This window comes from Phyllopteryx taeniolatus, chromosome 5 (assembly GCF_024500385.1).
Source record: "Phyllopteryx taeniolatus isolate TA_2022b chromosome 5, UOR_Ptae_1.2, whole genome shotgun sequence".
Lineage (NCBI taxonomy): Eukaryota > Metazoa > Chordata > Actinopteri > Syngnathiformes > Syngnathidae > Phyllopteryx > Phyllopteryx taeniolatus.
Genome location: NC_084506.1, coordinates 30,694,396 through 30,710,245, shown reverse-complemented (window position 1 = coordinate 30,710,245; position 15,850 = coordinate 30,694,396). Strand labels below are relative to the sequence as shown.

Here is a 15,850-nt window from a genome sequence, read left to right as displayed (position 1 = left end):
AAATTTTAAAGGTGAAACCTGAATTCTTCTTTTTTTCACAATGAGTTTGTTTCTTTTTAAGTACTATAACTTTGATATATAAGACGCGAAAAGGACTACGCCAGTCACCCGAGCCGGAAGAAATTGCTTTTTTTGGGGGGGAGGTTCAAATTGATTAGGTTTTAACGTGATTACTTTCAACGTTATTACGTTAGTGTTTTTATGTATCTTGTGCAATTGTTTAAAAAAAAAAAAAAAAAAAAAAAGAGCAACTACTGGATGTGATGAGAGTGCAGAGGTGTACCCAATGAAGTGTCGAGTGGGTGGTGGTCTTCCACTCCCCCTGAGCCGAGGAAGGTGGCCCCAGGGGCGGGGACTCTGTCGGAGAGGCTCGGGCTTGCTGGATGGATCCTCTCAGCCTCTCCACTCGCCGAGACTTGGCTCAACCCTTTTGGCATAGCGACACTTTGCTTCTGCTGCGGCTCCCGTGTCCGCAACGGATCTCGCCGCCTGGATTTTGAATGGTCTCAGCAGTCCCCTTGGACCTTTTAACTCGCTTCGTGTTTTACTTGTATTTCGTCGACGTCCCATCCAGCGAAGAGACTCACGGCTCAACGTTCCTGCTCCGAGGTAAGAAATGTGGTTTGTGATTCTCCACTTTTGCACTTAAATGCCAAATTCTTCCTTGAAATGTGCTTCTTGTGGCACATTGGATGCGAATTGTCTCACAACGTGCGTTCACCTTGTTTACTTTTTCACCACGCGTCACATGATCTCTTATCTCCAAGCCCCGCGAACCTATTGTTTATTTTGGGGGAAATATTTTGGAGTAAATCATTGATTTATTTTTGTTTGTTTGTTTGTTTGTTTGTTTGTTTAGTCCCACGTTTTCCTGTTAGATAGAGTGTTGTTGACTCATTTCTGTCCGAATAAAGCACTCTCCGGATAAATGCAGCGAGCATCCACACAATATGACATCCAATTGAAGAGTTACATTAAATATTCAGCCTTTACCCAAAAAATAAAAAAAATACTGTTTGTTCAATTATGAATTCAACAATACGTTTATTATTGTGGTTGTAGTGCTCGAACTGTTCTGCGAGCGACAAAAATGTTCGAAACAGCTCTCTGAGCAATTCTTACCCCACTGTAAATACACCCAGAATAATAATGACGTCTCTAACATATTGTTCAATTGTGCCTCTTACTGAGCAGCATTACCGTCGTGACGTTAATGTATTGGTCTTGGTATAGTGTGATGTGGAATGATGGGTGTGGGTCCGTCAAGCTGGCATCCTTCCCACGGGCTCCGGCCTGTTGACATCTTCCTATGATTGTGATGCTCAAGCTTCGCTGGAGGGCATTGGCATCATAAGTGTCACTTACCATCCATCAAGGGAGGCAGGCATTATATTCCCCCTAAACCCCCCCCCCTGCCTCCCCCCCCCCCCCCCCAAAAAAAAAAAAAAAAAATCATGACATCTCTCTGCTCTCCACTGCAACGAGACGCTTTTTAAATTTTTTGTATTTTGTCTAAGTCATGTAAAACAAGAAATTCCTTCAGAAATTCCATGTGAAAAGTGACAGATGCCAAAGAAAGAAATGAATAGAAGATGGTTCCTAGTTAACTGGAATGTCACCAATGTATTCAGTGCAGCAGGTTACAGAGGTCGCTAAGGGGAAACAATGATTTTTGGGCAAAAAAAAAAAAAAATAATAATAATAATAATGCTGCTATATGGATTAATTCGCCCAGCCCTACAATGACATCATAATCAACATGTTTCTAAGCATTCACTTTACGTTGTCCCTTTTCCGTTGCACATTACACTACTCAACATGGCTCAACTGGATACTTTTTCCGCTGGCAAATGCAGGTACTACAGGGTACTATTTTAGTCCCTGGTCATCCAGGGACCCAAGCATGCCGAGCTGATGCCTTATGGATGTTGCAAACCACCATTGGTTGCTAATTTGTCAAGCAGATTCATCGTGTGGACAGTTCAGTATTCAGCACTCCACAATCTCCACTTTGCCAGCAGCAAAATGTCAAGAAGTTGTTCGTCAGCATGTCTTGTTCGCAATGATAAAATGCTGCTTTTGCAAAGCCACTTTTGTCCCTTTATGTACTTTTTGTTTGGAGGTGGGGCTAAATGTTTCTTGAAATTGTCGCAACAAAGCAGAGAGCTGAGACCTGGGGGAGTGATAAATGCATCGGAGGAACTTAAAGGCTACAAATCAGTTCACTCGTAGCCGTTATGGTTTATGTCACTGGGACCTATATTTACATTTCTGGAGGCTTTGGCTTAATGCTTGCAGCCGTACGCACCGACTCCTCTGCAATAATGTAATGGCAAATTCTGTCTTTACAAAGATACTGTTAAAATGATAAATTACTTTATCACAGGGGTATTCATTTAACTACGTTTATTATTGTGCTTGTAGTATGCAGTGCTTTGCATCATTCTGAAAGCCTTTTCTAAGATTGAGGTTACTTACAGTCATGTAGACTGAGAGAGCCAAGATTGTAAAAGCGTACCAGTAGAAGTGTTGGATATGCGTAAAAGATCTGCAATGATTGAAATGTTGCAGAATCGTAGTTAAGTTGCAGTAACAGCTGGAAATAAGGTCGCATTTCACCCGAGGAGAATAGCACCATGGGAACCATTAACACAAACCAGTGTCCAGGTGTGTGCGAGCGTGTGTGTGTGTTTTTGCGTCTTTGTGTGTGCATGAATCACCCAACCGATTGGACCAACTGGTTCCTGCCACAATTAACGCTCTCAGCTGCTTTACTGCTGTGACTTTCTATCTGTAGTGGAGCTCGTTTTTTTGTTGTTGTTTTTTTCTCAGTGACGTAGAGACAACTGTGGCGTCAATGTAGAGAAAGAAGCTCAGAGATTGCATACATGTTTTTTTTTTCACGAGAACATTTGCGTTGTCAGAAAGAGAATGGGAATGAGACGGCCATATTGATGCTTAGCTGCCACCGCAGATGAATCAACTCTGCCGGACGCTTTTCTCTCAAGAGTTTGATTCACATGAGTTGTGCCGTCCAAATGCAAAGAATTGTGTTTATAAAGCTACATTGTCGGAATCACTGCGTGCAAGGACAGAAATTAGGTACAGTAGAACCGTAAAAGAACATCCCCGGGGTCATACAATTTATAATTGGATCAAAATCTTTTGTATTTTTGTAAAGGCACATAGTTTAAATGTCATGCCGTCATGCAGCAAATCGAAGGTTAACCAGAAGAAGAATCTTTTTTTTTTTTTTTTTTTTATAAAGATACCTGTTGTTGGCTCCTATCAATTGGTCTTTGTTCCGCTTACAGATGGACACACAACACCTGGTGTGAGACTGTTGCAGTCTTTTTCATAGTCGCTATGATAATGTGTTGCTCTCACTCACACATTCTCCAGCACAAGTGTGGAAATCACTCCCATTGAAAACAAATGTATGGCGAGAGATAGTGCTCCTTCACTGCTCAGCTGCCATCGACAGAATGGTGTTAATGTGGTTTTTAGCCTGCCGAGAGTGTCGGTGCAGCACATCGTCTTTACAAAAAGGCCAGAAATTAATCAATCTGCAGCTCCACATGCTTGAATGCTTGTGATTACGCCCCCCCCCCCCCCCCGCCCCTTTTTTAACAAAAAATGTCATCTGATTTACTTGCTAATGAGCTTGCAGACTTGGCGAGTCATCTGGTCACTGCCACTGCTTTCACATACATCGCTCCCCTCATGAATGAAGTCATCTATTATTCTTTTCTCCTATTTGTCCCCATTCCGTGTCTGACCTCTGGCTCAGAGCACAGGTTTTGAGCAGTATGGCAGCCGGGCCGTCACGCTACGTTTGCCCTTGCCTGCCTCAGCCAGTCGCCCGCAGAGAGCGTGGACCTAAATGGAGTCTCTATTGGCTCAATGGGAAAATTGCTTTTCTCGATCGCTAGAGGACCTTTCATTTAATGTGTGCGAGATACAGGCCAAAGCCAGTAATGGCTTCCGCATCTTTGTTGTCCGCAGACATGAGTAAATGAAATTTGCTTTTCAGCTGGCAAAAATAATTTACTCTCAGAAAGGTGACATTTTTATTGCTGACTTGAAAACCATGAAGATGTACGGTTAAGTATTTAATGGCCATAAGCAGAGTTTCTTGACAGAGTGCTGCCGGCTTTTTTTTTTTATAACTAAAGTTCACAGCACATGAAACATTGTGCTGTTGAATAATAAAACAGCTGATGTGGTGCCAGCAAAAAATTGGGTTCCTTGTTGTTCACTTGTAGAGACGTTAAATTAGTGGTGGACCTACTCTAGGTTCACACAACAATTGAAATACATGCACAATGTGCTTGTTTTTTGGGCAAAGCACATATAGATATTATAATATATATTACTGTACTCTGTGCTTTTATAGAGTACAGTACTGTTGCGTGCGGCACTGGAACAACTTGATTGCATTTGCATTCTTTTCAATAGGGAACATTCATTCATTCATTTTATTTTTGTTGTGTGCCCAATAAACTGGCAAGTGATTTCAAGTGCAGGTGAGCCCTCAAAGAATCATTGAACTAGTTTGGGCATTTTTGTGACGCAAAGTAACATAATCCAAGGTTATTAACACATTGCTGCATGACTCTCCCCTCGCGTGTAAGGATGTACTAGGAGGTGATGGATGACCTCAGCGCAGGGCCGCTGGAAGACCTGAGTTGAAATGGAGCAGGAAGCTGAGCGGCCTCTCTGTTGCCGCTTCCTCTTTATCAGAAGGAAACAGGTTGCCTGTTTGTGCTTGAACTACAAATTCTTATCTTGCCTGCGCCCTATTTCCCTCAATAATGGCCACGCTTAACAGGTAATGAAGCAGAAGGTAGGTTTTTGACAAGCTGGCCCTCGCAGATAGCAACTTCTCCAGCAAAGTTTAGTGGAGGACGCATTCCACCCCACCTCTGGATGTGGAAACAACCTCTATCTTGCAAGCCCCGCAGACCCATGTTTCCACTAGACAGTTTTTCAAGTAGCCAAAAAAATTAAAACAAAGTGCTAAAGGCTGTATGAGATGTTGTCTTGGTCATCGCTTCGAGAGAGCACAGTTATCACATGGAGCTCATATGAGGCTTAGTCTGGCCTCTGCGTCTGGCACTGATATAGCACTAATGTGATGTCAGCCCTCTGACATACGTCAGAGGAAGAGGAGCAACAGTATGATCATTTCGGTCAGGCTGAAGAAGAAGAAGCACATACTGCTGCCTCATGTTTCTTTCTTCATCTTGCTTTTTGTTGTTGTTTTTCTGTGAAAAGGTCTGTGAAAAAATTTGAACAACAGGCTCTCATGGCACGTTCACACCAGAGAGCTGCGTTCTCTCTTAGTGTATAAGCCTGGCACGCCGGCAAAGAGGACGCTGGGTGCTAATCAAGTCACACCAGGGAGGAAGCACTCACTTGATAGATGTATGATTGTTTCAACAGTCTCTCCACAAATTCTTGTTCCTTCTTAGAACATTTCCACACGAGGAACAGATCTTTTGCTACCACTCTTCAAGACTTGCTGTTCAAGTGGTTGCTGGTGCTATGTGTTTATATTTGACAGTTATTAAATGAAATAATAAATACGCTATTTGTACCATGTTAATGCTGTATGTTGGTCCTGTTGTAAAACCAAGGACTTCGTGGAATTAATTATATGAATATCTGTTGTGCAACATTAGTTTGAGATATACAGGATTTAGGAGAATTTTGGCCATAATAACCAATGACTTGATCGTTCGGAATTCTGTCGATTTATGTGTCTTGAAGCAATTAAAGTGAAATGCTGGGCACTACTTTGCTGCAACTAGCAGAAGCATTACTGAATCAGCCTCAACTAGTTTGCTGTCTAAAGGGATGCAACATGATGCCATCTAAGGCAACGTGAGCTATTTCTACAGTTCATTAATTGATCAAGAATTTCCGTCGTAGTAAAGCAAGGAAATAGAACCCAAACAAACAAGAAAACACACCAGTAGCTAAAATGAATGTGAACAAACCACTGGTGGGCTCAAGGGAATGACCAACAGCCAGTTGTAAAAAAAAATAAACAGCTTTTGAGTGTTAAACTTAACAAGGACTACTTCGAAAACATGACTGCCAGGTGTTTTTCCATCAGTTTCTCTATGCAGTACTTTGCTTTATAGCGTCAGTGGAGAGAATATCATTATCATCCTTATGGGACGCATGCGGGAAACCATGCACACGCTGGAGCATGTGCAGCCTGTACATTGTTTGTGAATTGTATATTTGGATAAAGAAAGTGTCAGCTGAAAGCCAGAGAGAACAGTTGCAGATGAAACTTCTTTGTTTGCATATTATGATAATATAGACACACATTCCTGGGACCTCTCATCTGTTGCACCACCTTCTTTGTCTCTGGTTGTCAGAGATTTTTATTGATGGTAGTGAGGCCGAGCGTGTTTTTGCAGCCTCTCCTCGTGACTCATTGGCCCATGATGCCTTTCTCCTTTCCTGACTCGGGCATTTCTCTCATGAAATGAGAAACTCTTTCCCGGTTTCTGGTGTTTTTGTCATTTTCAGCGGCTTCCAACCCCTTTCGCCTTTTAGTTCCGCCCCTCCTGCCTGCTCTGCTGCTGCTTCTTTGCAAGTGACTATAATTGCAGAAGTGTAGCTCTATACGAATCCACTCGTTAGTCGCTTAGGGCGTTATTCAATATGTTATACTTTTTATCATTTTTATCTCCTCTGCCGGAAGGGGGATGTGAGCCCTTGTAAATGTCCTGTTTATTTGTGATCGCAAATCAAAGTCTCCACAATATAATGTGGGGTTATTGTCTACCTACATTCTTTTGTTTTAAACTGTTGTAGTATTTCAGATGATATTCCATGGGCAGAGATAAATTTGGTTTGAAACAAATTCTATGCATTCTATGTGTACAAAGTGAACATTAGCTCATTAATCATTGAGAGATGCTGATGATTTATGTTCACAGAGTTTGTTGGTATGTGTGACACAAACTTGTTTGCTATGGCTGCGTTTGCAGCCTGGCTGAATCACAGAGTAGATCTAAGAGAATTATTTTGAGCATGATATGGGTTTCCAACCCAGCCTGCTAATGATACGCTGCCTTTCCAGTCTGTGATAACCATACAGACCTCAAGTACACGACGTTGCCTGGATGTGTGTGCGTGTGCGTGCGTGCGTGTGTGTCTGTGTGTGTGTGTGTGTGTGTGTATGTTGATCTATATGGATGTATTAGGGGTGGGACTTGATTAAAATTATCATAAATAATTAAATTAGTTAGAGGTGTTGTAATGAATTCATCTTTTTAGTCTATCAGAATATTTGTCCTAAAAAGCAGCAATTTTAATGTAAATGGATTTTAGTGGGGACGAAACGGTGGGCAACTAGTAAGCACAGCTGCCTCACAGTTCTGAGGACCTGGATTCAAATCCGGCCTCGCCTGTGTGGAGTTTGCTTGCTCTCGTCGTGCCAGCGTGGGTTTTCTCCGGGTACTCCGGTTTCCTCCCACATCCCAAAAACATGCATGGTAGGTTAATCGAAGACTCTAAAATGCTCGTAAGGTGTGAATGTGAGTGTGAATATTGTTTTGTTTATATGTGCCCTGCGATTGGCTGGCGACCAGTCAAGGGTGTACCCTGCCTCTCGCCCAAAGATAGCTGGGATAGGCTCCATCACGCCCGTGACCCGCGTGAGGAGAAGCGGTACAGAAAATGGATGGATGGAGGTTTTTTTCATGGCCTAAACAGTTAAGAAAAAGCTTGAAAATGTTTCAAAGTTTCACATTCTATCCAAGGTCATAGTGACTTTTTTGACATACAGTACTCACCATAGGCGAGTCGCTTTCATGAGCCGCGAGGAATTAGTGTGCTTCCTATTTCCAAATCAGTTGCCAAAGGCGAACGGCTTGACAAAAAAAAATCTATATAATAATTAATATACACGGTGGTCGACTGGTTAGAGCATCAGCCTCACAGTTCTGAGGACCGGGGTTCAATTCCCGGCCCCGCCTTTTTGGAGTTTGCATGTTCTCCCCGTGCCTGCGTGGGTTTTCTCCGGGCACTCCGGTTTCCTCCCACATCCCAAAAACATGCATGAATTGGAGACTATAAATTGCCCGTAGGTGTGAATGTGAGTGCAAATGGTTGTTTGTCTGTATGTGCCCTGCGATTGGCTGGCAACGAGTTCAGGGTGTACCCCGCCTCCTGCCTGATGATAGCTGGGATAGGCTCCAGCACGCCCGCGAGCCTAGTGAGGAGAAGCGGCTCAGAAAATGGATGGATGGATGGAATGTTACTGTACCAAAAATAGCATGTTTCAAACTCCAGAGACCTGTGATCTGTATTCCTCAGAGTTAATACTCTGAGGACTCGCTCTAATGCGAGTCTATATGCAATAGACAATAGATGAATCCATCATGACATGACCGCCATGTCAATGCCCCACATCAACACGGGAGGCATGTCTTTTGGAATTGGATCTATTTTATTTTTATTTTTTTAAATATTTGTGACCCGGAAATCTGTCAGTCCCATTCTCTACCTGCATTGCGCCACATCGCCAGTAAACAACAGCAGCCAATTCTGGAACTAACAGACTTTGTCAACGGCAGTTTAAGTGACGAATAGAAAATATTTTTGGACACATTGTTCAGTCGCGACAGCCCGTTTTATCCGATGTTCCTTATGTCGGGGTCTGTTTTATCGAGATTCTGATGTATTTTGAAAGAAAATACGTAAATAACTTGCAACTTTAACTCTTGTGCTTTCAACCGGTAAACATAGCTAAGAGAAACTCTTTTTTGGACTTTAATGGACACAACTGGGCTCCTTTTCAACCCTGTGTGTTTACATGTCATAAAAATATGAACACATTTTCCTGCTCCTTTGTGCTGCCTTTGTAGCCCACACACCATGTCCATGGTGTTACTTCCTGCAGCTCCGGTGTGATTCCAGCAAGGTATTGGTGCCTCCCACAGGATGAGACTTACCTCAGATATAATGTGGGTTCATTGTCAGCTACCACAGCACCAGATGATAAGGGTTTGATTTTGGCAGAAATTCACAGCACCAATTTGGATCGGATCTAAATAATATCTGTGATAACTTAGTGCAGAGGTCGACTAATGAGCTCACTCCTGCAAGGAACACAAGTCTGGAAGCGAGCAGCTTGTTCTTTTCCTCCACCTTGTTAAAGTACAAGAAATGAGAAATAGGAACTAACGATGCAAAGATCAACATTAGTGTGTCTACACAGAAGCTCTTTTGTGGTTTGTTTTACTCCAGTGACAGCTTGGATCTACCCTAAGGTTGACCTTTTTATCCCCATAGGAAATGTTGAATTTATGGCAGTTATCTATCCTATTCCAGGACAAAACTACAGTATCTAAACATTCATTAATTGAACACGGAATTATTCTTAGCTGTCACATGAGTTGAAAAGGAAGTTTATCACTCTAAAATGTAAAAACAACAAACCGTTTGGGATGGGGTCCCTCCATACAGTAGGCCTAATCCACATTATAGAGCTATGTGCGGCCAAGACTGTTTTCCCCCTTCTGAACCTTTACACTCTGCATAAACAAGCAAAGCAGCTCAATGGCGGACTCGTTATGCAGTCACTGTAAATATCCTTTCTTTTGCTCGTTTTACTGCCCATGCACAACCACATCATTAGACCAAATACAGTGGAACCTCGGGTTAAGACCTTCATTAGTTCCGTGACCCCTTTTGTAAGCCGAAACATTCATAAACCAAGGTCAGAGGCAGCCACCGACCCCAGCGAAATGACAATGGGACAATTTTCCCTCCTTTGAAATTCAGCGTGCATCACACCGCTGTGGTCACAGCAGACCGTGCACCACGGTCACCCTTTTTTCCCTCCTCCTCCTCGCCTCGAAACGTCGCGGCCGGTAACTGTGTGGCTGACGACCCTAACGTCGTTGCACCGGACCTCCGGCGGCCACTCTAGCCGCTGGCGGACTGGCAAGTGGCCGTCGGGGCACTTCTCACTGCCTCGCTACGCGGGGGTCACATCACGGCAGATAAACTGTAACCCAGATAACACAAAACACGTTACACTTCAGGAAAAAAATTTTTTTCGAGTTGTAGGCATAGCTTGATGGCCAATTGCACGCAATACTGGTCATAATGGTGATTATAACTTAATAACTTATATATTAATAACTTATTATAAATAAGGAAGCTGTAATTTTGCCGAATAGCCACGACATGGCGGTGGGTGTTTATTTCGTGGGGGCGGGCCAACTCATGCTGGGTGCCCTGCTTGTATCATATGTCCACTGTTTTAACCCCGCCCCAAAAATCCAGACAACTGAGATGGTGCAAAAGAGTTCAATGCTATATATCTCAACAATTCAGCTTTTTCAGCACTTATCTTCAAACATAGTTAATGTATGTATTTAGAAATAAAACCCGAGAATAGCTTCAATGGACTTTTAATACTGCTGTATATATTTGAAGCGGCCTGGTGTCCTTTAATGATTTAGCACAGCTTTTTACGCTTCTTTAAACTTGCCGTTGCACCACGTGCAGCTCTCACAGTGCTCCAACACAGCCCGTTACCAGCAGATCAAACATACATGCTGTAGACGTTTAGTTGCAGTCTTCCTCAAAAGAGGAAACAATTAGCTGGCAAAACCCAAGCCCCCCACTGCTTCATGATTTTTTCATATTTCATTGTGAAAATTTTAACCCAGTGCTGCCTTAAAAGCTCGCCAGCCAAGACAACGTTCATGGGTCACTACACTAAAACAAGGCCTGTCCTCTGGGCAAGGAGTCCGTCATTGCCTGTGTGTGTGCGTGTGTGTGTGTGTGTGTGTGTGTGCGCGCGCGCATGTTTGCGTGTGTGTAAGGCAGTGTTGTGAAAACGCTTGATTTTCCTGAAAGACAGGAGCCAGAATATAGGTTAGTTACTGCAAAATGTCTTTCATATTTATCATAGCAAGCACAGGCACATGTGTTTTTTTTCCTTAAATCTTCACCTCATTGCACCTTCCTGTCTTTGAAGCTTAGGCAAATGAGAACGCGGTGCACTGGAAAGTGTGCCAATGTATCAACCTTTGATGCTCTAAAGTAAGCTCGATGTGCTCATGCATTTATCAGCGGAAAGCCAAGCATGTGTTGCGTTAAAAGCTGGAGGTGTCCCGGCTGCGTAATATTTATGGAAGGATGGATGCTCTCAGGTAATCCTGGATGTTTTGTCCCACATCAGGACGATGAAGCTGCTGTTACGTCATCTACGTTAGTTTTCAGCACCTTTGAACTGCTCCGGCCTCGCTCCAAGAGGCGAGGACAAAAATAGAAAATGATCGCCTTTCATGATAACACTGAGCTGGAGGCCGATTCCAAAGCAGGAGTAACCAAGGTCTAAGATAGTGAATTTCCATTTTTTTCTCTCATGTGGCTGTGTTTGGATCGACATCAAGGCAGTTGAAGCAAAATCACATCCTCATATCATAATCTAGCCGGGATCCCTTGTGGATCAAAATCAGATACGAAAATTGATATTTTTCAAAGTGACTGCTATGTAAGGTCAGATAGACCCTATCATTATGAGCTGGATATCATCAAAATAGCTCATTGATGATGTATACATTCGTCTACCTCTACCCAAACAACACCCTTGCTAAATCAAAGAGACAGCTCAAATGTTAAAAGATTATTAAATCATATAACATGGTGTGTGCATATGGGTCAATTTTCCACTTCAAAGGTGTACCATAGGAAAAGAGACGAGCGTCTGCTGTAGAGCTGCAACTCACGATTATTTTTAGGGATGCACGATAACTGTTTCTTTGCACTGATACCGATCACCGATAACTTGCCTCTTCTCCAAGCTGATATTGCTAACCGTTGTAACTTTTTAAAATGGTTTATATTAGGGGTCTTCAATGATTTACAGGCCAAGGAGCCCCACACTGATGGAAAGCTGGAGCCGGGACACCCTACTTATGTATATTGTATCTAATTGTGTTTTATATCAAACTGGTTGTACAACCCCAATTCCAATGAAGTTGGGATGTTGTGTTAAACTTAAATAAAAGCAGAATACAATGATTTGCAAATGATTTGCAAATGATTTGCAAATCATGTTCGACCTATATTTAATTGAATACACTACAAAGACAAGATATTTAATGTTCAAACTTTAAAAACTTTATTGTTTTTAGCAAATAATCATTAACTTAGAATTTAATGGATGCAACACGTTCCAAAAAAGCTGGGACAGGTGGCAAAAAAGACTGAGAAAGTTGAGGAATGCTCATCAAACACCTGTTTGGAACAGGCTAATTTGGAACAGGTGGGTTCCATGATTGGGTATAAAAAGAGCTTCCCTGAATTGCTCAGTTTTTCACAAGCAAAGATGGGGCGAGGTTCACCTCTTTGTGAACAAGTGCGGGAGAAAATAGTTGAACAGTTTAAGGGCAATGTTCCTCAACGTACAATTGCAAGGAATTTAGGGATTTCATCATCTACGGTCCATAATATCATCAAAAGGTTCAGAGAATCTGGAGAAATCACCGCATGTAAGCGGCAAGGCCTAAAACCAACATTGAATGCCCTGCATCAAAAACCGACAATGTGTAAAGGATATCACCACATGGGCACGACACTTCAGAAAACCAATGTCAATAAATACAGTTCGGCGCTACAGCCGTAAGTGCAACTTGAAACTCTTCTATCCAGAGCAAAAGCCATTCATCAACAACACCCAGAAACGCCGGCGGCTTCTCCGGGCCCGAGCTCATCTAAGATGGACTGATGCAAAGCGGAAAAGTGTTCTGTGGTCCGACGAGTCCACATTTCAAATTGTTTTTGGAAATTATGGACGTCGTGTCCTCCGGGCCAAAGAGGAAAAGAACCATCCGGACTGTTATGGGTAACTTACACATCTGTGAAGGCAATGCTGAAAGCTACATACAGGTTTTGGAGAAACATATGCTGCCATCCAAGCAACGTCTTTTTCATGGACGCCCCTGCTTATTTCAGCAAGACAATGCCAAACCACATTCTGCACGTGTTACAACAGCGTGGCTTCGTACTAAAAAAGTGCGGGTACTAGACTGGCCTGCCTGCAGTCCAGACCTGTCTCCCATTGAAAATGTGTGGCTCATTATGAAGTTTAACACAACGTCCCAACTTCATTGGAATTGGGGTTGTATAATAGAATGCATTTTTATTCATGTAAATTATAATTAAGATTAAAATAGTATTATACTAATATCATATCAGCATATCCTTGCAGATCACACGGCATAACGCGTGAGGGTCCCACCTCACTAAAACGATGCTAAAAGAAACAATGAAGAAATGTTGTGATCTATTACCAAAAGCACATTTGCTTATCTCTGTAGGCAATTTGGAATTGGACTGCCTTTTTTTTTTTTTTTTTTTTTTATTTAACAAGGAACAGATGTTCCCCTTCAAACCGTTTTTTCCCCAAGTAAGCTTCCCTTACATTCGCCACATCTAGAGCACGTCCCCCTCCCCCAGCAGTCTATAGTGCAAGCTTTCAGAAACCTCTTCAAATGATTCGCTGGCTGTCTGCATGTACATATTTGTTCTGTTGCCTTTGGCGTGAACCTTAGGTCTGTTGTTCCTCCAAGCAGTTTGACAGATTGCAGACAGATGGAGAGTTCTGCAAGTTAAAAAACAAAATTATTGAATCGTATCTCTTGTGTATGCTCCACAGAGCATTTTTATACGATTTTTTTTCCCATCTCCTCTTCTTGTTTGCTGATAATAACCCAATTCTCATGCTGGGGTAATCATCATACTGTACATTTTAGTTGTTGTGGAGAACTTTTGGTATAAATCATTTTAAAAAAGCATAAGTGGCAGGGCTGCTGGATTTGGATTTGTGACATTTCCCACATAATGGAAGTAACATTAGTTATTTTTGGGCACAGGACACCTGTGAATGCTTGAATAAGCGTAGGAGCAGTAATGCATTTCATTATACAGTAAATAACCCATCTGTGGTCAGTCCTGTGGTCCTGCTACAGTCATGAAATGTGCTGTTTAATTACAACTGCTGCGGTTGAGTGGTTTGCTCGCAATTTCATCACTCATTTCACTTAATAGTCAATACAGCATGAGCAGCATCTTCTCAAGCAAGACACTTGTCATCGCCTCCCCTAGAGGAAGCGACATTACTATTCTCAATGTGTTAACAGCATGTGTTCAGTTAAATAATCATTTTTATTTCGATTGCTGTTTAGCTGCTGTCAATCAAAGGTATTCATTTTCGGTAAGTTTGCCCTCACCGTGATACCTTGTGGGGTTTCTCTGACCACATCCATTGTGACACATTTGTCACTCATCCATCTTGTTTTGTGGCGTAAACTTTTATTGACTTGTGTTTCTTCAGGGACGTGATCCTGGATCGCTTCCAAGCAGCTCACTTTCCATCCTCTCCCCTATCTTTCCTCCGCTTCACATAAATCAATGTGATGTAATTGCATGAAGTCCCTTTCCCACAGCTCGGCCCCGGAGGCAGGGGAATCTCGAGGAGAGGGTGTCTCAGTTGGGCCAGTTAACCTTAAACCCCACTCATTCCCAAGACCAAACTCCCACTGAAGTTTTTATTTAGACCCCTAAATATCTGTCTTTGCAAAATTGTTTCATTTGGTGGTGTTTGATGTATTCTTTTCAAGCCAAGGGGCAGGATAAGTTCTCACTGATGCCGCGCCCTGTTTACATGTGACTAATACACTCAAAAGATCAGCAGATGAGATCTAATTTCTTTGAGTGCTTTTTGTGTTGAGCCCAGCATGATTTTCCTGACATCTCCACCACTGGAGGTTCTCCCTGCCCGCCTGATGCACTGCATTTTTGCAAGTTTGTACTATGGAAAATGTCCAACCACATTTCCCACATTTCTTTCCATCCTGGCTTTCTTCTGGGACTCTCATGCCCATGATACCTTGTCAGAGGATATCTTTGAGCTCTTTGTCCGGGCACACTTAATTTTAAGAAAAGATGAATGGAATTGAGGTTTTTTTTTTTTTGACTGAATAGACCATTCGCAGGGGTGTCAAACTTTTTTTCACGGGCCACATCTTAGCCATGGTTTCCCTTGGAAGGAGGTTATGACTGTGAACCAGAGGTGTGGACTCAAGTCCCATGACTTGGACTCGAGTCAAACTCAAGTCATGAATTTGATGAGGCCTTACAGTTCTGGGGACCGGGGTTCAAATCCCGGCCCCGCCTGTGTGGCGTTTGCATGTTCTCCCTGTGGGTTTTCTCCGGGCACTCCGGTTTCCTCCCACATCGGAGAACAAATGCGTGGTAGGTTGATCTAAGACTCTAAATTGCCCGTGGGTGTGAATGTGAGTGTGAATGGGTGGTTTTTTTATATGTGCCCTGCGATTGGCTGGCGACCAGTCAAGCGTGTACCCCGCCTCTCGGCCAGCGTCAGCTGGGATAGGCTCCAGCACACCCGCGACCCTAGTGAGGATAAACGGAATGGAAAGTGGATGAAAATGGAAGAAAATGCAGTTTCCTGCTATATGCGTGTGAATTTAAGAAAATACTGTTGATTATCTAAAAGAGGGAACCAATTGGTCGTTCATTATTAAGTGAAATGTTTAATTTTCTCTTGTGTATTCAGAATTGCTCTTCAACCAAGCGAGCATATTTTATCCTTGTACTTGATTATTCCAACATAATGTTTTGGCAAATCTTTCTCTGACAGAATAAGTAAGGAAGCAATCTTGTCTTTGTGGGGTTTTATTACAAAAAAGAAAAGTCTTTGCAAAGAGAAGAAAAGGTACAAATCTTAAAAGTTGTCACCCCTTACTGAAGTCGAAGCAAAACAAGCACCTCCATTATACAGAAG

At 42.6% G+C, this 15,850-nt stretch overlaps 1 protein-coding gene across 3 annotated transcripts in view; it reads left to right on the top strand.

The window, feature by feature from the left end:
- The first annotated feature begins 300 nt into the window (after positions 1-300).
- Positions 301-15,850, top strand: part of LOC133478596 (tetraspanin-18B-like) — a 45,742-nt gene continuing 30,192 nt past the window's right edge. Inside the window, exon 1 of one of the 3 annotated variants that reach the window (XM_061774823.1) lies at positions 301-609. The gene's annotated coding sequence lies outside the window, so the exon portion shown is untranslated. The remainder of the gene's footprint in view (positions 610-15,850) is intronic. The other 2 variants (XM_061774826.1, XM_061774827.1) reach the window with 2 other exon arrangements.